This window comes from Aotus nancymaae, unplaced genomic scaffold (genome assembly GCF_030222135.1).
Source record: "Aotus nancymaae isolate 86718 unplaced genomic scaffold, 86718_ANA_hifiasm-v0.15.2.pri h1tg000173l, whole genome shotgun sequence".
In the NCBI taxonomy this organism is placed as follows: domain Eukaryota; kingdom Metazoa; phylum Chordata; class Mammalia; order Primates; family Aotidae; genus Aotus; species Aotus nancymaae.
The window spans coordinates 1341154-1367268 of record NW_026988588.1 but is presented as its reverse complement, the minus strand read 5'-3'; the positions used below and the strand labels follow the sequence as shown (position 1 = coordinate 1367268).

Here is a 26115-nt window from a genome sequence, read left to right as displayed (position 1 = left end):
CATAAACGATTGTGTTAAAAATCACTTCTCAGAATGCATGTGTGGTGGACACGGATTGGCCTTCCTTGGAGCCACGAGGGTCCCGTACCCTGACGGAGAGCAGATGCTTCTCTTAGGCACAGGACTTGCTGGGCGTTTCACACACTGATGTTACTCAGGGAGGAAATGAAATGTGCATGAGGTCTTTCCTAAACTCCTTTTAAACCTCTAACTGTAGTGTCCTTTAGAACGTAGTTCTGGAAATACCACACTCAGGCATCATTACTCATCTTGGTATTCCTGAGGGCAGCGTATTTTGTGGCAAAGGCAAGAACCCACTGCTCACCTGTGGGAGGCATCCGGAGTCAGGAACTGGCATGACCTTGAGGCCCTAAACAGCCCCACAGTGGTCGCGGCGGGGCCCTGCATTCCCAGGGTCACTCACACGCCGTGATGCCGGAGTCACAGCTCGCAGGTTGGTGATTGAAAGGTGACGTTTACACTAGAGACGGTAATCGGCTGGCTCATTGCTCTCCGGGACCAAGTAGGAACATCTAAGGAGAGTTTGGTTGAGGAGGGTGGAGGCCGCCCCTGCCCTGCCCTTCCCCTGGGGTGACACACAGGATATGGTTCCTCCCTTCATTTTGGAGCAGGCTCATTACAGACCCTGCCGGGTACCCGCAGGTGAGGCAGGGCTCCTGGGGCAGCCTCAGGGGTGGAGATGGGCCTCATTATCAAGATTTAAGTTCCTGGAGAATCCTCCGTTCTCTGGCCTGGGTGCACCTGCGCGTTCAGGCTCCTGCCTGTGCCCCTACCTGCCCAGAGTGAAGGTGCTATTGACCAACTGAGAGAAGAGGCCTGGCTCCATTAGCAGTGGTCACTTCCCCTGAAGAAATGTTTCATTCTTGATCACGGCTGGCACTGGGATGAGAAGAGGCTGGTGATGACCTCCTGGCATCCAGTGGCCCTGCACGCAGTGGACAGCTGCCATACCACGTGCTGGGGGCAGCACCCGACGCCTGAGCCCTGGGGGCCACTTCCCAATTCCACAGGGGATTGCACCTTCCCCTGGTCAACCAGGGGGTGAACTTCCCAGCTACAGGCACACGGCAGATGGACAGGGGGACGGACCACCGAGGCTCCACAAACAGGAGCCCATACCGAAGACCCCATCAACAGCCGGTGATCATCAAGGTCCGAACAGGAAATTATGGTGGAGAGTTGGTTCCCATGCTTCCGGAAGATGAGGGTGAAGAGCTGTTTTTGATACTGGTTTTGTTGGTTTCTCAAAAGGAAGAAAATCAGTGTAGGAATTAGAGACAGACATTTGACTTGGAGGGAGAAAGGAACACCAAGAAAGCATCGCAGGACAGTCTGTCTTCAGGGAATGGCGCCTGCTGATTCAGAAAAACGCCTGCAGACCACGCGGTGGGGGCCACAATAATTAACTCTTCGGAGACAGTGCCCAGGGGCATTTTGCTCTGATTCAAATCACAGGCATGAAAGCATTTGATGTAAGTTTCCAGCCTACAATACTAGATGGTGTTTTTTTGAAAACAACACACAGAAAATACACTGAATGCTGGAGGAAACCGCAGTGGGGTTGGGAATTGGACGGGGGACGTGACCACATGTGTTCTGTGAGGGAGAAAGCTGGGGTTCTAGACCACTACTTTTTGAGACCTTTTTTTTTTTTTTTTTTTTGAGTAACGTGAGATTCTGTACCATGGTTTACCTCTATAAAACAGAAGTAAAGATGTGCTCTTCACACCATTATCATCACCAGTACTTTGGCATCTCCGTAAGTCCTTCCCAAGAGCCTCACGTATGGCAGGGACTCCATAAGTGACTGCTCATAGATTCACCTGCACTGCCTATCGGATCAGTTACATAAATACGAAACGCCACCAGGCATTCCAAGCATCGATTCTAGTGCAGCTTGAAAGGAGCAAGAAATGGAGGAACAGTATTTGATAAGTCACTTTAAAAATCTGGGTGGAGATGAGCACGGGCGCTCGTGGGAGGTGCGGAGTTGCTGCATCACACAGTAGCTCCAATGCAGTAAACTCAGGTGTGTTGGCAAAGACGCAGTCACTGGCGAGAACGTATACCACAGCCACGGGCAGCAGCTTGGCGAGAGGCTGTGCATGCATTCAGGTTATTCACAGCCAGCTCCAAGAGTGGAGTCCGTAAAGTGTGGGGCTGTTATCGATGGAGGCAGGGTTATATGTCTCTTACTGCATAGATATATCAGCCTGGCATTTTTCTACTGACTCCAGGAATTTTATAAGGTACAGTTCAACGGCATTCTTGCTTAGTGAATAATTTTAATTTGTGCATCCAGAATGATAGATTTGTGAACGTTAGCGACAGCAAAGACCCATCCCTCATCCACTTCTGACCACGCAGCTGGCCCACTCTCCTCCCTGTCATCTATCTGATGTTCTTGCCAACACCCCTTCAAATATCTCACGCTGGACGGCTCTCCTGCTCCTCTGATGGGATGTGTGAAAAAACTGAAGAAAATTATTCTAATAAACTAGCTTACCCCATCTTAGCAAACCAAATAGCATCGCACAATATATTTTTAACTTTCTAATCATCCTGTTATGTATATCAAATCTTTTCACAACAGAAATAGCATCCTTCTTGCCAGAAGTGTTAAGGGCATTGATTTTAATTTGGGTTTTGTGGATTATTGTGTTTGTTTGATTTAAAATGAAAATCAAGAAGGAAGAAGTTTTTAAATACCGTCAGGCAGTTTGCTGAGTTGCTACTATAAGCAAACCCCGTAAAATCATCATAACACAATCCTAGACACTAGGAAAGAAAACTGCCTCAAAACCACTGATCTATGAGGAATGAGAATGTCTTTATAAGGGAAGTTAGACATGTATTTAAAATACTAGCAGGGTCATATCATAAATGAGGTTGCCGTAAGCACAAGAAGTAGGTCTCCATGAAGAATTGGACGTGAGATTCTGTGGCGAGCACTGTATTTTTTCTTCTTTTTTTGAGACAAAGTCTCACTCTGTCACCAGGCTGGAGTGCAGTGGCGTGATCTCGGCTCACTGCAACCTCTGCCTCCCAGGTTCAAGCGATTCTCCTGCCTCAGCCTCCTGAGTAGCTGGGGCTCCAGACACTCACCACCATGCCCAGCTAATTTTTGTATTTTTAGTAGAGATGAGATTTCATCATGTTGGCCAGGGTGGTCTCGAACTCCTGACCTCATGATCTGCCCACCTCAGCCTCCCAAAGTGCTGGGGTTACAGAGGTGAGCCACTGTGCCCGGCCCAGCACTGTATTTTTAAACTGAGGAAAGTGGGGGGTGATGTTGCTGTAGGAATTTTTTCCCTTTGTCACTCCTCAGGCTCCTGACCAGTTTCTGGGTTAAAGAGAAGGACAGTGCCTCTCTCGTCTGTGGTCACTTGGTTAATATCATCCCCAAATGTGGAAGCTTCCAAAAAGCTGGAGTAGGTTTTGTTTGGAAGTCAGAGCTGTGCACAAATAAGTTGTTTTCTATGTTTCACATAATTATAAACAAATGCAAATGAAGATGCAGGGATGTGTCTGTGCTAGGACTCACCTGCGGGAACTGTGGGCTGATGATGCCAACAGTGGGGTGGTTGCCTGTGCCCACTCACGACCCTCCACGCACCATGCACGGGAGGTGGCGGGAACAGCTTCTTCGTGTCACCCAGCTCAGTCTGTATGTGCTGCTAGAAAGGAACTCCCGAGGCTGGGCGATTTATAAAGGAGAAGGGTTTGCTCAGCCATGGCTCTGTGGGCTGTACAGGAAGCGTGGCACCAGCATCTGCACCTGGTGAGGCCTCAGGAAGCTTCAGTCGTGGCTGAGGGGAAGCTGCCTGTGCAGAGATCACGTGGTGGGAGAGGCGGTGGGAGGGGCCAGGCTCTTCCTAACAATCAGCTGTCACTGTAAGGCACAGAGCAAGAACTCATTCATGACCAGGAGGATGGTACCAAGACACTCATGACGGGTCCACCCCCGACCCCAGCATCCACCACCAGGCCCCACCTCCGACACCGAGGATCATGTTTCAACGTGAGATTTGGAGGGGACAAGCCTCAAACCGTAGCACTGTCTGTGCCATTACTTAGGAGACAGCGCGAGGGATGGAGTTCTAGGCGTGCTCATTAACGCCTGCTCCACCTGCCCCAGGCCAGCTCTCCAACTTCCCATCTGTGTCTTTTCCAGATCCCAGGAGCAGCTGTGCAGGTGCGAGACTGTCATGCTGCCTTAGAACAAGGCTTTCCCCTAAAAAGCTGTCTCTACCCAGGACCTGCCCTGGCCCTGGCTTCCTGAGCAGTAGCCCCTCAACACACATGCATACACATGCACACACACACAAGCATGTGCACGTGTACACGCACATGAACATACACATGCACACACACCCATACACGCACACACACAGACACACATACACATGAGCATACACACATGCACATACACGCACATAAACATGCACACATGCACACACCCATACATGTTCATACACATATGCACATGCACACACACATAAACACACAAGAGCATACATGCATGCACACACCCATACATGCTCTCACACACATGCACATACATGCATATAAACACACACACATGAGCATACACACATACACATGCACATACACGCACATAAACACACGAGCATACACACATGCACACACCCATACATGCTCATACACACATGCACATGCACCTACATGCACATAAACACACACAAGAGCATACATGCATGCACACACCCATACATGCTCACACACACATGCACATGCATGCACGTAAACACACATGCACATGAGCATACACACATGCACATACACATAAACACACACACAAGAGCATACACACACACCCATACATGCTCATACACACACATGCATATACATGCATATAAACACATGCACATGAGCATACACACATACACACACATGCACATACACACAAACACACGAGCATACACACATGAACACACCCATACATGCTCATACACACATGCACATGCACCTACATGCACATAAACACACACAAGAGCATACATGCATGCACACACCCATACATGCTCACACACATGCATATACACACACATATACAAGAGCATACACACACATGCTCACCCATACATGTGCACACACACACATGCACACTCACACAGGCCAGCTACCTCAGCTAGCTCTGTGCAAATGGCAGGCATCTTCTGCAAGCGACCCTGGCTTCTCAGGCTGCCTCCCTCTCAGAAACACACACAACCCCTCCGCGGTAGCTGGACACACATGCATCCCACAGAGCTGATGGGAAAATGTGGACCACCAGGTTCAGGCTGCTGACGTACTTTGAACTGAAAGGCCCCCGAGATACCCTCAGAACTGCACAGCTGAGGGGAAGAGAGACCACGAGAAACAGAGACGTGAATGTTTCAGTCAAAGAAAAAACTAGAAAAGAATGTAGAGTAAAAAGGGTTGTTGTTAAGTGAAATAAATATTTTCGGATATTAGATTTCAGATCCTCTCCCCCAGATGAAATTATGACATTTCTGAAGATAATAATTGTATCAGCATTTGATCATTTTACACAACAGTTTTGATTATGTTTATTTCCAATTTTCCAGGAAAGACATCTGTCTGTAACCGCACACGCATGTGTTAAAAGGAGAATCAGAAATACCTCTTCCCCAAAATATGCACAAAGGAAAGAAATTATTTAAGTCAGGTTTCTGCCATTTTTTTTATGGCTATTAGTAGAAAAGTGTTTTCTGAGGTGGTTTCCTGGTGTGAAACTCAGGATTTATAGAATCTCTTTTTGTTTGTGAAGTTATTATTATTTTATTACTAAAGCCCTTAACTGAGGCAAGGAGGCTTACTTAAATTGGCAGCTAGCTGTGAAAATGGAAAGGTAAAAAGACATAGCAGTATGTATTTGTGGATACAAATCATCTTTAAATCTTGAGGCTCAGACGTAGATTTGGCTATCCTGACTATTTTCTGTCTATTTCATTCCAGTTAGACTGCAAGTTCTAGGCTGGAAAAATTATTTTAAAGATAGAATTACAGGCCTTAGCGTCGCCGCTCACTGTGATCGCCAGCAGTTCCCGGAGCCCCGCGGCACATGTACGCCGCACACGTGGGCACATGCGTGTGTGGACTCTGACCCGGCCCACCACCTCCCCTGGGCAGCCACTGGGCTACACCGTTCTCGTAATCACAGGTGGAGATGAGGGAAGCATCTGCCTGCAGCAAACACTCAGAAATAGATTCCCATGAAAGCAAACAGAAAGGCGATAGAAGGGAGAAGTGGGAGATATTAAATTTTTCATTAGGGCCGTTGCTGTGGAGCTTTTAGACTCTGGGATCGGGTTAAGTGCTTCTTGCTGAATGACCCCTTATCCAGTCTAGTTGGAGAAACTTGTGATGCCAATGGTTCTGAAAATTGCCCCGAAGACCACAGAAATGGATGCATGCTGGTGGACAAAAGAGATATTAAGGAAGTCTAATTATTTTCTTTTATACCTTTCCTACTGAATATTGGACATGTTAGGCGTGAATGGTGATGGAATTAGTGGGACCCATATTTGGTGATTACATGCACATCCAAATACCTGCTAGGCTTGAGTGCTTGGTAGTCATAAATCCCTGACCCTATTTTTGCTTGATAGTACCAAATAATTCATTGTATTATAAGAAGTTGGTACATCTCAGACTCGGCTACAAAATTTTTTGTACGTTAGTGACCGTGAATTATCTGCCTATCACCTATTGTCTCTATCTATCTAATCCATCTGTCTGTCTGTCTGTCTGTCTGTCTGTCTGTCAGTCATCTATCTTCATATTGACCGGCCAGGACACTGTCTGGAACATAGTAAGTGTGGAATAAATGAATGAAATGCTTAATTACAAAATGAATAGGTGAATGAGTGGAGTGGGTGGGTGGGTGGATGGATGGATGGATGGATGTTGAGTAGACGAATCATGTTGATTAGAAAAAGAAACAAGCTATTCAATACTGCTTATAAGATGCAGGCCATTTACATGGAACAGGGCATTTATAAAATAGGAGATATAAGGATGATAGATTAGAAAATGAAATATTCTAGATTTGTGGTGATATGATGAGACCAGGATATACAGCATCTGACTAGACTTTAAAGAGAATTAAACCTCAGGGTAAAACATTTTGATTTTATTTCAGTGATACTCAAAATCATTGCTTGTTTCTGTTAGTGGCAACGTTGGAATAACGTTATTTTAATGCTAAGTGGAGAATCTGAAATGTTGGAACAGGCTCATGGTCAAAATGCAGAACCTCTTGATAGAGATGAATGAGACTGAGGTGCTGTTCCAGATGGAGCCTCCGGCAGGTTCTATAAACAAATCTAACCTGAGCAGGTGGAACAGGCTGTTAAGCCTAGGGACTGAGTTTCTGGTTTCCCTGGCTCAGGGCTGCGTGATGTGCGTGTAGCTTAACCCCTTAACCATGCCACTTCTAACTTCCTGATCTGTAGCACAGTGGGGTGAAGACTCTGTCCTCCTTGTGCTTACACAAAACCATGGTTCTCATGTTATGATAAAATATTCCTTTCAATGCCTATGTTACATACCTAAGCAGATAACCATTGCTTATCATTGCTAATTAATTTGTCATCAGATTAAACAGAAATTCATAGATATTTGCCATACTTATTTCTCTGTGAAGAAACATAAAACCTAAAACTAAGGAATAGCTGTTGCCAATTTTGGATTTGTTGTGCGAGTTACAGATTTGCTGGTAGAAATGTTAGTGGTGCTCTTCTAACAAGAGGACGTCACCACACAGCTGACTCTCTCATCTTTCTGGCTGCCGTGAGGAGATACCCATTTGAAACACACCTGAAAGAGAGCTTAAGGGCTTTAGCAGCAATAACATGGTGATCCTCATGCTTGTGAGAGAGCAGAGTCGCTACTGCCATGCAGACCGGAGTGGCAAGGACGAGGCATCTGCTTAGGAGCTGTGCTGAGTTTGGAGCCGGCACAAAGGGGCCTGGCTGAGCTGCAGGCACGCTGTCCTCCAAGGACCTCGGAGGTGTTCTGAGGAGTAGAACTGAAACAGTCTTTAGAGACTCCTGAAAAATAGGGCTAAGATACACTAGTTTAATAACTAACGTATCAGAGGGCAAAGGAAAAAGAAGAGGAATGATTACTGAGAAGGGGGACATGTGTAGGGTCAGCACGTGTGTGTCAGAGTCCCTAGGACACGCTGGACCACCCGGCATACACACTAAGTGACAGAAGGAGCAGACGAGACGTCCCCATCACAGAGAGGAGGCGGCGCCTGGCCCGGACACTCCTGGGAGCCCAGGTTTACCCCATGGCGAACTGGAGGCACTGGTTTCTGGTTTGCAGGAAAGGCCTTCAGCCACCCTTTGTTTTACTGCCCTCTGACTCCTAGGCGTCAGACACTCCACGGCGGATTTTCCTGCCGTCCACCTCCCGTCTTAGAGGCAGTGTTCTGTGGCTTTCTTGTAGTTTCTGAGGCCAGAGATCAGTTGTCTCTGATCCCTGTCTATCTGGTTGTACGAAGACAGCCTCTGTTACTAGCAGCTACTTCAAATGTGAGGCTCTCTGAGAACTGAGAGGTACCTGTGTGTTTTACCAAGCAACTCTGACAATATCACAAAGGCAGCAGCTCAACACTAAAATGATGATGATAATTACTATTCATTGAATGTTTCTCTCGCTCCAGACAATTGTGTGGTTATCAAATTCCTTCCATTTTTCTCAACAATCTCGTGAGGTAGACATTTTTAACTAAGTGTCAATGAAAAGAGTCAAACTCTGTAACAAGTTTTGAAGAGATTTATTCTGAGCCAAATATGGGTGACCATGGCCTCTGACACAGCCCTCAGGAGATCCTGAGAACGTGTTTCCAGGGTGGTTGGGGCGCAGCTTGGTTTTATATAAGTTAAAAGTAAAATGCTCAGTGCTGCAAAGTGAAAATAGCACTCAGGCAAAAGTGTTCTCAGCAAGGCAATTTACTTCTATAGAAGGGTGCATCTTGCAGCTGGAGCAATGGTGAGAGCACACTGGACAAGGGAGGGGAAGGGGTTTTTATCCCTAACGCAGCTAGTCCCTACTGTTCCCCTATTGTCTAGGGTTGGACCGCACAGTCTAAGCTAATTCCGACTGGCTATTTTGAAGAGCAGGGATATGAGCCAAAGTGGTGGGGTGAGCAGTTTCAGTGGGAAAGACGGTTACAGAGCAGGTGACTGAGGATGACTAAGGACTCTAAATATGTGAGTATAAAGGCTAGAAGGGGTCGTTTACTGAAACTCAGGGCAAGAGGGCATAAAGAATGAGGAAGTTTAAAATGAGGCATGAAGAATGAAGAAACTTTAAAATGGAGAACAAAGAACAGGGAAGCTGAACATACTGACATATTGGTTCTTTGAAGAGGAACTCAGAACTCATTACACTTAACAATTTTCCCCTCTTGAATTTTAAAGGAAGTTAACAGGCTAAACTTTGAAGAGGAATTTACTGTATCCTACATATATTTTAGGGAGGTGTGAGACTTCAATCAAATACACTTAAGAAATACATTGGTTTGGTCCAGAAAAGTGGGAGAACTTGAAGCAGGGAAGGGGCTGGGGGTAGAGGAAGAGAGTGGTGATGGGGATGGGGTGCACTTCCAGCTTCAAATATTTTCTGGTTGATAATTGGTAGAGTTTATCCAAAGTCCTGGCATCAATAGAAAGGAATGTCTGGGTTGTGATAAGAGGTTGTAGAGACCAAAGTTTTATCATGCAGATGAAGCCTCCAGGTAACAGGCTTCAGAGAGAATAGGTCATAAATGTTTCTTATCAGACATTTATGTCTGTGTTGATGTTAATGCAGAGAGGTATCATGAGGCATGTCCAACCTCGTCTTCACATCGTGGCCTGAAACAGTCTCTCAGGTTATTTCAAAAGAGCCCTGGCTGGGGGGGAAGTCCATTCAGAAGCTTGGGGGGCCTGCAAATGTTATTTTTGGTTTATATAGGGAATATGTTTATAAAAGACTGAGATTTACGGAGAGGTTTTAAATGTCCAGGACTGTGCAGGTGGTTAGGAGCTGAGTCAGAATTCGCACCTGAGTCCATTGGACTTCAAAGACTTGCTTTTAGCCACTACATTCCATTGTCACCTGGGGCACCTGGGACCCAGCTCCTGTATGGTGGGGGGAATAGTGCCGTGCCATCATAAACAGAACTTGAGGCAGCTTTTAAACACACAGTTTCTATGATTATTATGGAGTTTATACGCCACCTCGCCCAACCCGCCCCGTACTTGCTGAGCACATGGGAATATTAATTCCAAGTCCCCGAGGGGCAGTCTTGGGGTCTATTCCAAGGAGTCGTGTTGAACTCAAAGAATAAAACCTCAGGATGATGGGGGGCTGGACCTTGACTAACCCAGTTGACGCTTCCGAAATGTATTCTGTCAGATTAAAGATTTCGGTGTAAATCAAGGTATCATTCTCAGAAATGGAAATGGTCAAGGAACTGTCTGAAAAGCTTGCATCTTAATGCTATGTATGTAGTAAATATTCAAAAATCATTTGATATCAACACTGTGTAGAAAATGGTATCCTTCTCTGAGAAACCTCAGTGTCCCCACTCAGAAAATGAGTGAAGTAATTTTTCCATAATTTTCTTCTCATGGGGGTGATATATATTAGCCAAAAATGCATGCAGAATGACATTAACTCAGTTTTTTAGTCTAGCCATCTGGGCCAAACAGCAGACACACTAAGCAATGTGGTTCTTACCACTTTGTATTAAAATGTCAAAAAGTAGGTGCAAGTTTAGTGATTAGCAAGTGTACCCTACGTCTATTAATTAATCAGCCTGAATGATGTAGTTATCATCAGATGTCAGATGGGAAAGTCTGACCCGTTGTTCTTTCTTCCCTAAGTTTAGCTTTTCATTTGTGTGTTTTAAGAAATATAAAGTATGGCTATGGTGAAAGTCTAGAGAGTTCAGACAGATATTAAAAATGAAAGCGAAATACATGCATATGGCAATACCACATGCAGACACTGCATGGAATGCATGCATATGACCATAGCATGTTCAGACATTACACAGAATACATGCATATGACCACTCCATGTTCAGACGTTACATGAAATACATGCATATGACCACTTCATGTTCAGATGTTACACGGAATACATGCATATGACCACACCATGTTCAGATGTTACATGGAATACACGCATATGACCACACCACGTGCAGATGTTACACAGAATACATATGACCATGCCATGTTCAGATGTCACACAAAATGTGTGCATATGACCACACCATGTTCAGATGTTACACAAAATGCATGCATATGACCACACCATGTTCAGATAATACACAAATGCATGCATATGACCACACCATGTGCAGATGTTACACAAATGTGTGCATATGACCACACCATGTGCAGATGTTACACAAATGTGTGCATATGACCACACCATGTGCAGATGTTACATAAATGCATGCATATGACCACACCATGTTCAGATGTTACACAAATGCATGCATATGACCACACCATGTTCAGATGTTACACAAATGCGTGCATATGACCACACTGCATGCAGATGTTACACTGATGCATGCGTATGACCACACCACGTGTGGACATTACATGGAAGGCTCCATCCAGCGCCCCTCAGGGGAGGACCAGGGGTGTTTCTTGTCTCCAGGAGCTAGGACGTGCAGAGCTCCATCTTCACAGGCTACGTGTCCACAGATGAAGCAGACACATTCTAAGGCAAACAGATACAGACATGAAGTGAAGTTGGGAGCACTCACCTGGAAACTCTAGAAGTCATCACTTGTGTGGGAATTGAGCAGGTGACACAGGGGGTTCTGGAGTAGGAACGTGGCTGAGCGGACCAGCTTTGTGAGTTCACCTTGTCTGACTTCCCTGCTTCTACTTAGAGGGCTGAGACCAAAGCTAGTGCGGCCAACACGGCATCTTCTGATCTGATTGGGTAGTTTCGTGTCTGCCACTCTTGCTGTACAAAAAAATGTAATATATAGTGCCTGTTTTGTTTCATCTGTCTTTCTATCCTTGAGTTATTTTTACCTTCCACTAAAAAGCCCTATTTCAGAATGACTTGGGATGGATTGGGATGTGAATTTTAACCCCTTTCATTCACTCAAGAAATATTTAGTGAGCGCCTGCTATGCAAAGATTTTCTAATGGAAAACCCCCCTCCCTGTCCTGTGCTTCTGGCCTGAGCTGCAGAGAAAGGGTGGCATGGTAGCCCCTTTCCTCAGCCAGCGACTGTCCTGGTGATTCACATGAGGAAGCAGAGACCAGTGAAATTAAGTAACTTCCTGGCTAGCCGATCGTTCACCTGAAAACAAACTCCTGTCTCGTGATTCTCAGGGGTTGCTCTGTTCAGGATTCTTCATGAAAATGGGCTCTCACAGTCGCTCGGTCCACCCCGCCTTGGGAAGGAATCCCAGAAAGCTGCATGTGCAACTATCCTGACAAAATGCCCATTATTAAGATGAGACATATGGCATTAGCAAATTTACTTGGTGGACATTGGTGGGGGCAGACCAGGAAAATAAGGAAAAGAGAAAAACTTAAATTCCAATATAGGAAAGAAAGCAAGTTTCCCCATCCTTTCCCAGCCCCGTCAAGAGCTGATTCACTAAACCTCGAAGTGGAATTCTAGGCTTACTACCTACTGGAGCCTTTTTCCTGATAACACCGGTTTCCATAATTGCTTTTCCCCAGAGAAGATTACAGCATTCCAGGATGTCGCTACCTTGCTTGGCTTTTAGTGAAAATATAAAGAAGGACAAGAAAAATGTGCTTTTGGGTATTAATTAGCCTAAATGATCTGAAGGAGAAAAAAATGAATTATAATCACTTCCTGTCCAATTCACCATCTAAGCACATATGGTGCTGCCCTTTTCCAATAAAGGAAGGCACAACGCAAGTTACTTCCAGCGGCCGCGTCTGACTGACATTATCTCTCACACACTCGGTGCAGCTGCCTCAAACTTTGAATTTGAAATTTTCTAGTGGAAATCCTCCCTCCAGTGAGCAGGCGGCCTGGCGCCAGGACCACTGGAATCAAGTGTTCCTCCTGCAGCAAGTTCTCAGATGAAAACCGAGGAAAGGACCGGCCAGTGTGGGGGAAAAGCCAGCTCTTTTCTGCTACTTCAGATGGAGAGTGACTCCTAAAACCCAGCTGTGGAGGCCAAGTCACAACACTCGCATCTAGAATAAGCTCCCCAGCAAACTTCCCGCGCACTGTCATTGCCTGAGACCTTGAAAATACAAATGCTTCAAGTGAGGCCATTTGCAGCCTTTCTGTGCCACTTTCCAGATGACTCTCACACTTTACCTCATTTTCCCCCATGCCTGCTGCATCACAGTCAGACGTGTGCACAAGGCCTCGGCAGGGAGCAGCACCTTGGGTGACATTCGCACGCAGCTCCAGGAAAATGTTTCCTTTCTAGTCCTTATTCAGGCATGAAACAGAATGGCATTGCCATAGGAATCACTCCAAGCTTCATTTTCCCAAGCACAGAGCAGCCTGCATGGTGAACAAGCAGACAGATGTTCAGTATATGGTGCGTATGTCCAGAATGCATGCTTGTCACAAGCAGGCTGTAAGCTCTGAATCTGGCTCCACCTCGGGAAAGCAGGAGGGAAAAGAGGGCAGGCAGCCTCTGTTGCACTTGTGGTCATTAAACGCTTCTGTCAATCAGAGCTCTCCCACCGGCCTCCATCGTCCCTGGAGAGGAGAGAATCATTTTTTTATTATTTACTGTTATCATATATATCTAGGGTGTACAACGCGATGTTTTGATATGCATATAAATAGTGAAATGAACACTACCATGAAACAAATCGACATACCCATCACCTTCCACAGTTGTGGTTCTGTGTGTCTGTGGCAGGAGCGCTAGAATCGACTCTCTTGGCAGATTTTCAGTATGCAACCTCATCAGCTGTAGTCTTCTTTCTTCACGATCACTCTCCAGACCTCCTCACTCTCCTGAGTGCAAATGTGCCAGGTGAACTTTAAAGTAAGCAGCTCGGCAGAGGCCATTCTCTTTACCGAGTCCTTGTTGATTTTGCCTGCTGTGTGAAAGGCTGGTGGCAGACACTGGTGAGCCCAGCACAGAGTCCAGATGTGTCCCTTGCATGACGAGATCAGCACACAGTCTCGCTGGAACACGTAAGAGCCCCTGCTCCACCTCCCTGTGGGACAAACAACTATTCCAGTGTCCACGTGCCCTGCTTATGGCGAAGCTCTGACCCCTGAGAGGGTACTGTCTTGCAATGAGAGCAGAACATGGAGGGCAAATAATTTGCGTCAGAATCACATGCTCTTACATCCCAGCTCTTCTTCTCCATGTCATGCGACCTGGATTTATTTGGAAATAGCTTCCATTCTTTGGACTTCAAGCTTCTCATCTATGAAATAGATACGATGATACTGACCTCATTTTGTGGCTTTGAGGATTAAATGGCCAACGTGAAACACCCCTCTTGGTATCCAGTGCAGACGGCACTGAAGTCTTGGTATACAGTGTAGACAGAATCAACATCTTGGTATCCAATGTAGCAGCATCAGCATCTTGATATCCAGTGTAGCAGCATCCACATCTTCGTATCCAGTGTAGACAGCATCGACATCTTGGTATCCAGTGTAGAAAGTGTCAGCATCTTGATATCCAGTGTAGCAGCATCCATGTCTTTGTATCCAGTGTAGACAGTATTCACATCTTGGTATCCAGTGCAGACAGTATCCACATCTTCGTATACAGTGTAGACAGCATCCACATCTTGGTATCCAGTGTAGACACTGTCAACATCTTGGTGTCCAGTGTAGACAGCGTCAACATCTTGGTATCCAGTGTAGACAGCATCCACGTCTTGGTATCCAGTGTAGACAGCATCGACGTCTTGGTATCCAGTGTAGACAGCATCCACATCTTGGTATCCAGTGTAGACAGCATCCACGTCTTGGTATCCAGTGTAGAGAGCATTGACGTCTTGGTATCCAGTGTAGACAGCATCGACGTCTTGGTATCCAGTGTAGACAGTATCCACGTCTTGGTATCCAGTGTAGACAGTATCCACGTCTTGGTATCCAGTGTAGACAGTATCCACGTCTTGGTATCCAGTGTATCCAGTGTAGACAGCATCGACATCTTGATATCCAGTGTAGACAGCATCCACGTCTTGGTATCCAGTGTAGACAGCATCCACGTCTTGGTATCCAGTGTTGACAGCATCCACGTCTTGGTATCCAGTGTGGACAGCATCCACGTCTTGGTATCCAGTGTGGACAGCATCCACGTCTTGGTATCCAGTGTGGACAGCATCCACGTCTTGGTATCCAGTGTGGACAGCATCCACGTCTTGGTATCCAGTGTGGACAGCATCCATGTTGTGGTGTCCAGTGTAGTGGCATCAATGGCTCATCTGTGTGCACAGCCAATTCTTCCTGGGCTGATTCTTCATGCCTTTCATGCCTGGCTCACAGATGTAGCATCAGATGTTGACGTCCACACCCCACCATGCTGCAAGAATCCCTACCCCATTGACTTTGCTTTTCTGCTCTCCATGCAGCTTCTCACCCCTTGGCAAATCATACACGTATGTCTCCTCCACCTGGAGCAGGAGTTACCTGGAGAAATAGTCCCCTGTTCTGGTTACTGTTGAATTCCAGGCATGAGGCCAAAGCCCACTATGGGTAGGTGCTGAATAAACATATATTGCTTTAACAAAAAGCATTCTGATACATAATCCATCCCTCAAACGCAGAGCTTCACCCTAGCTTTTACCAATATTATAAGTGTATCCAGCCAATACCCCCACCCACCCCAGCAGCACACAAACAAATGGATTGAAACAAGCAATAGAACAAGAACTAGGTGCAGTGGTTCACATCTGTAATCCCAGCGTTTGGGGAGGCCAGGGCTTGAGCCCAGGAGTTCAAGACTGGCCTGGGCAATGTGGCGAAACCCATCTCTGCAAAATAATAAAAAAAGTAACTGGGCCTATAAAAAAATTAACATGCCCCTATAGTCCCAGCTACTCGGGAGGCTGAGGTGGTAGGATCACCTGAGCCAGAGAGTTGAGGCTGCAGTGAGCCATGATCATTCCAGTGCACTCCAGCCTGGGTGACATTGTCGAGAGAGAGAGAAAGCTTTGTAATTGAGAATTCCATCTGTAATGATATTTGATTATTGCTGATTTTGTGGAAGAAGCTTTCAATGCTCTAGCCTGGCTTTAGGTGAGATCCCCATGAAGAAGGGACAGTAGAGGGGTGGGGGAGTTATTGGTCTAAGATTAACAGTAATTATGAGAGAATCACAAAGGACTGTAAGGTCATCGATTCTACCTTCATCTCCAAGGTCTCCAGATAGACGTATGCATGTGAAATTCAACCAAGAAATGATTCCCACAGTTAGTTTCAGACAGCTTTCAAATTTGAGCTTTGGTTTGAAAATAAGTATTTGGCAATAAGTGTCCTCAGTGGCGGAAAACAATAGCCAGAAATCGCTTTTGGTGCCGGGTGCCATGGCTCACGCCTATAATCCCAACACTTTGGGAGGCTGAGGAGGGAAGACTGCTTGAGCCCAGGAATTCAAGACCAGCCTGGGCAACATAGTGAGACCCCATATCTAGAGAAACATCAGAAAATTTTCTGGGTATCAGGGAAGACACCTGTCATTTCAGCTATTCATGAAACTGTGGCAGGAGAGTCACTTGAGCCCAGGAGCTCGAGGCTGCAGTGAGCCGAGATTGTCCCACTGCACTCCAGCCTGGGTGACAAGGCAAGATCCTGTCTCAAGAAAGAAAGAAAGAAAGAAATTGCTTCTGCAAATGGGATTTTAAGGCAGTGGAACCTCAGAAACAATGCAAGTATTAAAGCACAATTTTAAGAAGCTCCCTCCTTGACAAGAAAATAGCCAGGTCCATGGTTTTGTGCCACAGATGTGGCTTTAGCTGATGCCCGTTTAAGATAAGCTCCCTCGCCAGGCTCTTGTCTGAATTCCCCTTTCCATTTCACAGCTGTTACAATGTTTTCCAAAAGGGCTCTGGAGCTTAATTTGGATTTGAGCACTTTTGAGCCTGCACGGACCTAATGAGAAACTGCATATCAGCAGTCTGGTGCCACTTACACATCCCTTCCTCAAACAAATAATCTAATACCTCTTCTGTGAGTCAATGAATTTATTAAAGACAAATAATCAGGCCTATCTGCAAATCCTGCAGAATCCAGCATTTTGACTAAATGACATTTAGCCAAGTTGTAACTCTAATGGCAAAGAAAACAGTAGCAGCTCGGGCTTAAACCTCTGTCCCAGGGTGAATATCATTTCCAATATCCTGCACAAATTCTTTAAAGGATTTGTGCCTGACGAACCCCCGAGGGCTTCTTCAGAATTAGTTAATAGTGAGAAAGCATCGAGCTAAATTTATTGGTTATAGTCCCTCATGATTGCATAAAAAATAAAATTAAAAGCAAGGCTCTGAAGAACAGTTTATCAAGCTTGGGAATGGTATCGTCTCCGACAGTGAGGTCATAAAAGCATATTAGTGACCCCCCGATGGAACGTGTTTACTGCAGAAGTCAAAGAGATTGATCATTTTACCCAGGAGGTGGCATTTAGCTTAACACACTGTTGCTGTTGGTCTGGAAAACACACTAATGCCCGAATGCATGCTACGCAGTGAAAGCGGAAACGAGCCACAATTATGGAGGTTTTTATAGACTGCCCGGCTCCTCCCGGATGCTACAGAATAGGGCCTGTTTATAGACTGATCTTCTAGAAAAGCCCAAACTCCTCGCTGAGCTCCCCCAGCCTTCCTGGTGAGGCTCAGGGACAGCTCGGCCAGACGGCTTCTCACCTGAAGCCAGAGGAGAAGGAATGGCCTCAGCAGAGCCGGGGCTCAGGGCTGGGCTTCCAGGCGCTCTCCAGCCTTCCAGTGTCTACTAAGATGTCTTAGGGACTAACAGAATAACCACAGCTTCTTTCCTCTCGGGTGGGTCTGGTCTGGCTTCCGCCTGCTCCGGGACCTGCTGAGCTTCCGTCACCTAAAACGAGCTCCTCCTCCGCAGGCAGCAGCTCTGGGCCCGCTGTGCTTCCTTCCTCTGTAGCAGCTTTGCCTCCTGTCCTCCCATTCCCGTATTTATTTATGGCAGCCCTGCCCCTCCTATGGGGAAGTCACTCAGCAGCCACTGGAAGAATCACTGAGTAACCCCCTGGAACACAGAAGCACTTCCGTCTCAGCCACCTTCTTGGGCAGCTGTAGCAGCAGGGCACGGGCTGGGTGGCTTAGGCAGTGGACGTTGGTCCCTGAGTGCCACAGGTTAGGAGCCCACCATCCAGGCAGCAGATCCAGATTCTGGGGAGGACCTGCCTCCTGACATCCTGACCTCCGGCCTGCAGCCGGCCACCAGCTCACTGTGTCCTCACACAGCAGGGATCACAGAGGGACGAAGCCAGGGCCCTCATGTCTTCTCTTAGAAGGGCACTGATCCCATCGCCGGGCCCCATCCTCATGACCCAATTGCCTCCCAAAGGCTCCACCTCCTAATACCATCCCTTTGGGGTTTGGGTATCAACACAGGAATTTAGGGGACCCCACAGCCAGTCCACAGCAGATACTTACAGCAAGTATCACCCAACATTTAATTTTCCTCTTTCATGAGATGAACACAGTAAGAATCTTCATCTCCCAGGGCTGTGTGAACAGACACACAAGACTGTGTGCAGTGGGTCACCCAGAGCCCAGATGGTCCTCAGTAGATGGAGCTGCCATTCTTAGCATTATTCTGGTCTTCTTTCTAGAAAGGCATGCCTAGACAGTTGCCAAAACTGACAGAAGAGCATAAAGCAACGTCCTGCAGAGATCTACAGGTGTCTGGTGTTTTGGAAAGTGAGCCTCAAACATGAAATACCTTAGTAGCGGAGCTGAACGACTTGTAGGCTTCCTGCTAGACGGGAGGCTTTGATCATCTGGAAACTTCCGTTAGGCATTCTAGCATTTCCCCCCAGAAATAATAAATCTCATGGGCAGCATTTCTCTATTTCAGAAGGGTTGCAGGAGAAGTTGTAATGAGCCGCATGACCAAACTGAAACTTTCATAAAGAAATTCACGTGTTGTTAAATTTCTTCCTGACCAATACAACAGTATGATTCATTTCTACATGAAAACCATTCCAAAGGATCCCCATGACAGAGAGTAGACATATCCAGCAGGCGAGGTGCACATCGTCTCCCGAAAGACACGGTCATATGCGCTGTTTCTCTTAAAATCTGGTAATAGATTATCAGATAAAATAATAACCAGATAATAGATTATGAGATTTTAAGAGAAACACCAGAAACGATTAGGTGATTTTTAACATGTGCTCTGATTTTAACCAAGAATGGAAAAAGTCGTGGAAAAGGATAAGTTGAAAGATTATTTATTACCTTTTCTGTAAGATCACACACACACACACACACAGAGAGAGAGAGAGAGAGAGAGAAATAAAACACGATGCAGCTTCTGGTTTGGAGTCCTCCTAATTCAAGATGTCTGGAATACAGAAGGTGTGGCCAGGAATGGAAGAAGCACAGGTGTGGGGAGTGGCTGCCGTGCCCAGCCGGGGCATGGCGAGGGCAAAGGCTCAGGGCTGGGCATGCTAGGGTTTCAATTCAGGCAGAACAAGTCTTTTCTGAGGGAAGGTGTGTGTGGATGTGAGTCAGACGATGCCTTAGGGAAATCATTTCTCCTCCCTGAGACTCAGCTAACTCAACCATAAAACTTCCCTGGAAAGGAGAATTGGCATCTAAGTTATTTGTTGCTACAAAAAAAAAAAAAAGGTTAAAAAAAAGGCCCACTTTCCGTCTTCTTCGGCCTCATGATCACATACACATTTTCCAACATGCAGGATGCGGGTTCAATGGGGCAACGCAATGCATGCAGTCAGGTTGATTTGCTGTTGGTGTGTGTCTCTGTGTGTGTTTGTGTCATATATGTGTGCATGTGTGTCTGTGTGTTGTGTGCATTGTGTGTGTGTGTGTGTCGTGTGTCCGTGTGTGTCTGCATGTGTGTGTGTGTCTGGGGGTGTCTGTGCATCGTGTGTGCATGTGTATGTGTGTCGTGTGTGTGTGTACACGTGTGTGTGTATGTGTGTGTTTGCATTCCTGGAACCTGGGTCCCAGATTCAGGCAGGGATTTCAGCCCAGTGCACTTTCAAAAAAGAGTGCACATGTGTGTCTATGTGTGCATGTGTGTGCCTCTCTGCATGTGTGCCTGTGTGTGTGTCTCTGCGTGTGTGCCTGTGTGTGTGTCTGTGTGTGTGTGTGTGTGTGTGCGTTTGCATTTCTAGAACCTGGGTCCTAGAAATTTCAGATTTCAGGCAGGGATTTCAGTCCAGTGCACTTTCAAAAAAGAGTTCCAGGCACAGCATGAAGCCGGCAACAACTACCCGCTTCTATATTAATAGCAAAAAATGAATACCAAGAGTACTTTTTAAGAATGTTTTAAATATTGAAAAAAAGTCGTTTTATAAAAATTCTACTTCAAGATCATTGTTTTTCTCCTTTTGTCATGGAGACTGTCCTGGACTGACCCACCTGCAGACTGGCATTTCACAACAGCTGGCCAGTGTAGTCAGGCAAGCAGTCCATAATATTTCACCACCACGGTAAGAGCTCCATGCGAACGTTGAGGTCCATGCACCTGGGGCCCCACGCAGGGCACAGCCAGCTGAGTCAGGGTCTCCAGCAAGACTCCCTAACAGGGCCCATTTGGGTACATAACACGCATGGGCACACATCTGGAGTGAGATGCACACTCAGACACACTCAGAATTTCCAGAGCCAGATGTAGCATTTCCCATTAAGGAGAGGAAAAAGTAAGGGGTGGGCAGAGTTTTGGAGAAACAAAAGAATTGGCTTCTTCATGGGAGAAAATGGTGTGTGCAGGTGTTGCCTGGGACAGAGCACGCCCGCTCGCAGTGTGAGGGCCCCTCTGGACGCAGTGGGCTCCGTGTCGAGGAGTTTACAGGGAGTGGAGCTGCAGATCCAGGACCTCAGCATGGAAGGGAAGAACCGGTTCATGCAATAGGATCCAAGTTCACTGAACATGGCCACCTGCATGCCATTTGTACCTGCTTCGTGAAACACCGGCAGAGTGGAGAGTTGGGACAGAGTACTCTCTGGTGTGTATTAGGCCATTCTTGCATTGCTATAAAGAAATACCTGAGACTCGGCCATGTATAAAGAAAAGAGGCTTAACTGGCTCACCATCCTGCAGGCTGTACAAGAAGCATGATGCTGGCATCTGCTTGGCTTCTGGGGAGGGCTCAGGAAGCTTCCAATCATGGCAGAAGGTGAAGGGGCAGCAGGCATGTCACATGGCAGAGCAGGAGCAAGAGGTTGGGCAGGGTTACACTTTTAGAGACCAGATCTCACGAGAACTCAGTATCACGAGGTCAGCACCAAGAGGATGGTACCAAACCGTTCATGAGAAATCTACCTCCAGGATCCAGTCACCTCTGCCCAGGCCCCACCTCCACACTGGGGATTACAGTTCAACATGAGATGGGAACACAGATCTGAACTGTATCACAGCCCTTTACAGAAAATGTTTGCCGACCAAGATCTAAATTGTGCTGTATAAAGGAAGTGATACAATGAATGTGAAGGGCTCACAGGTGCTGAAAGTGGGGCTTCCCTGTGACTTACCAAGGCCTTCAAGAGCACAGGGAGCTCTCTGGAGTCCAGGAGTTTGAGACCAGCCTGGGCATCATGGCAAAATCCTGTCTCTACAAACAAAAAAAATTAGCTGGACATGGTGGCATGTGCCTGTTGTCCCAGCCACTCAGGAAGCTGAGCCAGGAGGATTGCCTGAGCCTGGGAGGCAGAAGGTGCAGTGAGCTGCACTCCAGCCTGGGCTACAGAGTGAGACCCTGTCTCAAAAAAAACAAAAAACAAAAAACCTTTCTCATGAAAGCCTGATATTGCTAATGCATGATTTTCTTCCTAAAAATTACATGTGTATGTGTTATCTTGGGGAAAATAATTTAATGACTCAAGCTCTAAATAGTGGAGATTTCTCCTTGAATGTGCATACGATACATGTGTTTAGGATTAATCTCATTTCTATTCCTTAATGCTTTCTCCAAAAGTTATTTAAAACATAATTAAGATAATATGCTAGATTGCCACAAAAAATAAGGAAATGCATAAAACGATGACAGAAAAGAAACAGCACCATATACTCATGCTATTACAGAGATCTCTCCGAAATGCAGGCATCTTACCAAAATGTATTGAAAAATCATTCTTCCTTGCATGCTTAAAGATTTTTAATGCAATAACCGGACCACATGATCCCGTTTCTTTTTCTAAGTGTTGTGAGAAAATAAATAAAGGTTAAAGTAACACAGATGAGAAAACGGACTCTTGAAACTGCACAACCTGGACTTCACCCTGAGGCCCAGCTCATGCACTCGGTGACCCCACCCAGACTTCCACCCACAGCCCAGAGGCCCCGACGGAGGCAAGACCGAGGCCCCTGCGAGCGGGTGGCAGGTCCTTAATTGCAGCTTAACTCCTCTTCAAATGCAAATTTAGTAGACTTGCTTCTAACATGGGATGCTGTGTCGCTGATTCAAGCCTTGGAGGGGTGACACAAGACCTTGCCAGGAATCTCAGGATTTGAAGGAGGCATGTGGTTTGCAAAAGCACCGTTTATCACTCTTAGAGTGACCATGGGTGCGTGGGTTGCCTGTGTGCACACATTCATACACTTCTCCAGAGTACAAAACTAAGCCTTCTTTCCTGGGGTGGGTGTACGAAATTTAAAATTAGAAACGCTCCAGGAAGTGAAGGGTTTTTAGCATGACTGGCTGGACAGCTGTGGGAGATGCCACATCACAGACCCCCTGCCAGGGCAGCAGGTGCAGGAGGGGCCAGCACCCCACTGGGGCGGGCGAACCGGAAGCCTTCTTTCTCTGTGGAAACAAGGGCTATTGGGTCAGTTCTTGATGGACCCAGGTGGGCACCATGTGGCATCCTTCCTTGCCAGTTTACCTGGTGGTCAGTCAGTAATCAGCCTCAGTGTTCTGGAAGTTTCTTCATGACTGCAGTTTTCATTTCAGATCTCACCAGGCTATTCCCACGGGTATTACTACTTTGACCTACTTTGGTACCGGGTGCAGGGGTGACCCTTCAGTGAGGCAGAGTTCTTACAAAGAAGAGAATAAAGCCTCAATCCTGTCCTCTGCCCAGTTGATTAGCGAATCAAATGGCTTTGTCCTTAGTTGAGATGCTGAATTTCTGCTCTCCAGGTTCTTGTCAGTGAAGAAAAAAGAATTCTGTTTTCTAATCCTCCTGAAATGCCCCGTGGGGAGAAATGATATATATGGCGGATTGGCTGAAGGACATGAAGTCCATAAATTTCCCCGGCTAGTTTCCATTTTACCCTTGGATCAAAACAGGCTACTGGTGAGCAATGTATTTGAGCTGTCTTGATTGGGCCTCTCTGGAATTGCTTTCTGCTAAACTGATTTTTGCTTTTTTTCATTTTTAATTGAGTTTAATATAATGGTAATAGACACGTGACTTGGTTTGTGTACATGCTGAGGGGTAAGAGAGAAAGTGATATTCTAATGCAGATTCCTGAGCTCCGCCTCCAGTGACTCTGATTCAGGTGGGGCCCAGGACTCTGCATTTTACCACGCTCCCCGAGTGCTTCTGATGCTACTGGGCTATGGGGCACATTGAGGAGAAGGCTGCCTTTGAGAACCTGGAGAAAGCGCTGGATAGTTAACTCTAGAAAAAGCATGCATACATGCACACCAAATTCTGTGTCTAATTCCGGGAGACTGAAAACTATTTCCCTACACAGCTAGCAAGCTAAACTCCGCCTTTTACTGCAGGAATGTTTAAGCTGCCCAAACACACCACCGTCACTTCTTTAAAAAGGTGCACTAGAGAATATGTCTCTAGGTTTCAGAGACAGCACGACAGCGCTTTTCCAGAAAAGGTGGTTGGTTTTTAAGCCCATGATTATTGTGAATCTTGCAAAGGTCAGAATTATTTCTTTGCATTGGCAGCTAGGAAGCTCCTCTCTAAATATGCAGCCTGCCTGTAACAGCTGGATGAGATTAAATGTTTTTGCTGTGCACCTATTTTACTCCTCTTTTATTGGCCTAATCAAAATTTTTTTTGCTACAACTCACCCCAGAAATATTTTTACCCTTTTGTGTTATAGATATTTAGGAAAACCTAAAAATGTAATTAAATTATTATTTTATGTTCGTAAATAAGTTAACATTTAGAATCAACCTAGAAGTATCAAGATGCATTTGGGAATTGCCACTGTTTTTGTCACGCGGCCCTTTTTGGTAGCTATGAAAACAGAATTTCTACTGGAATAATTGCTTCAAAGTCATGCCGATTCTGCTTCTATAACTTTCCAAAGTCAGAGAAAAACACACCAGCACTTTGATTCTGTAACACTAAGGTTACAAAGTCCTTAGAGCTCAGGGAAAAAACTGAAATAGCAACAGAGAACAGACAGGTCACTGCACAGGGGTGAGACGAGAGGTGTGTAGGCAAGAACACGGGTGGGATGATGGGAACAGGGCTCTTCAGTGCTGAGCCCAGGGGAGTCACTGCTCAGAAGCAGGGACCCAGGCCTGACAAACAACTCCAGCTCTTCACAGGAACTCTTGAGTCTAGCTTTTCTGTGTAGAACTATGCAAAAAACTCACAAAGCAAATGATGTCTAATAAAATATGTTGTGCGGTTCATCTACAACCTATATGCTATCATTTTATAGTATTACCTGATTCAGAGTTAAATGATATTAAAATCATTTATTCATGTAGTCAGAGAGGTACCTATGTTGGTGAGTGCGTGTTGAGCAAGTGATGAGTAATGAAGGAGTGTTGAGTGATGTGTGAGTAACAAGGGAATGATGATGAGTAATGAATGGGTAACGAGTAATAAGCGAATGATGAGTGAGTAATGAGTGATGTGTGAGTAACAAGGGAATGATGATGATGAGTGAGTAATGAGTGGGTAATAATATGTGAGTGATGAGTAATGAGTGATAAGTATGAGTGATGAATGAATTATGAGTAATGAGTGAATGCTAGGTAGTGGGTGAGTGTTGAGTGATAATGAGTGAGTGGTGAGTGATGAGTGAGTGATGAGTCATGAGTGAGACATGAGCGAGTGATGAATGAGTTTGGGTGAGTAATGAGTGAATAATGAGTGAATGCTGGGTAGTGGGTGAGTGTTGAGTGATAATGAGTGAGTGGTGGGTGATGACTGAGTGATGAGTCATGAGTGAGACATGAGTGAATGATGAATGAGTTTGAATGAGTGATAGGTGAGTGATGAGTGTCTGATGTCTGAATGATGAATGAGTAATGAGGGTGATGACTGAGTGATGAGTCATGAGTGAGACATGAGTGAATGATGAATGAGTTTGAATGAGTGATAGGTGAGTGATGAGTGTCTGATGTCTGAATGATGAATGAGTAATGAGTGAGTGATTAGTGTGTAATAAGTAGTAGAGTGTTGAGTGAGTGATGGATGAGTAATGGCTGATACATCAGTGAGTAATGAGTGAGTGATTAGTGAGTGATGAGTAATGAGTGAGTAATGACTGAACAATTAATGACAAGTAATGAGTGAGTGATGAGTAATGAATGAGTGATGAGTGAGTGTGAGTAATGAGGGAAGAATGATGAGTGAGTGATTGGTGAGTAATAAGTAATAGAGTGTTGAGTGAATGATGAGTGAATGAGTAATAACTGATACATAAGTAATAAGTGAGTGATTAGTGAATGATGGGTAATGAGTGAGTAATGACTGAACAATTAATGATGAGTGAGTAATGAGTGAGTGATGAGTAATGAGTGAGTGTTGAGTAATGAGTGAGTGATTAGTGATGAGTGAATGATGAACGATGAGTAATGAATGAATAATGAGTGAGTGATGAGTGATGAATGAGTTTTGAGTGATGAGTGAGTGTTGAGTGAGGAGTGAGTGAATGATGAATGATGAGTGAGTAACAGGTGAGTAATGAGTGAATGAA

General features: G+C 45.7%; 1 protein-coding gene and 1 pseudogene across 1 annotated transcript in view; both read left to right on the top strand.

Moving 5' to 3' along the window:
• ADARB2 (adenosine deaminase RNA specific B2 (inactive)) overlaps nt 1–26115 on the top strand; it is a 485894-nt gene that overhangs the window by 174491 nt on the left and 285288 nt on the right. The window lies entirely within an intron of this gene.
• LOC135272993 (uncharacterized) lies at nt 13580–15459 on the top strand (annotated as a pseudogene).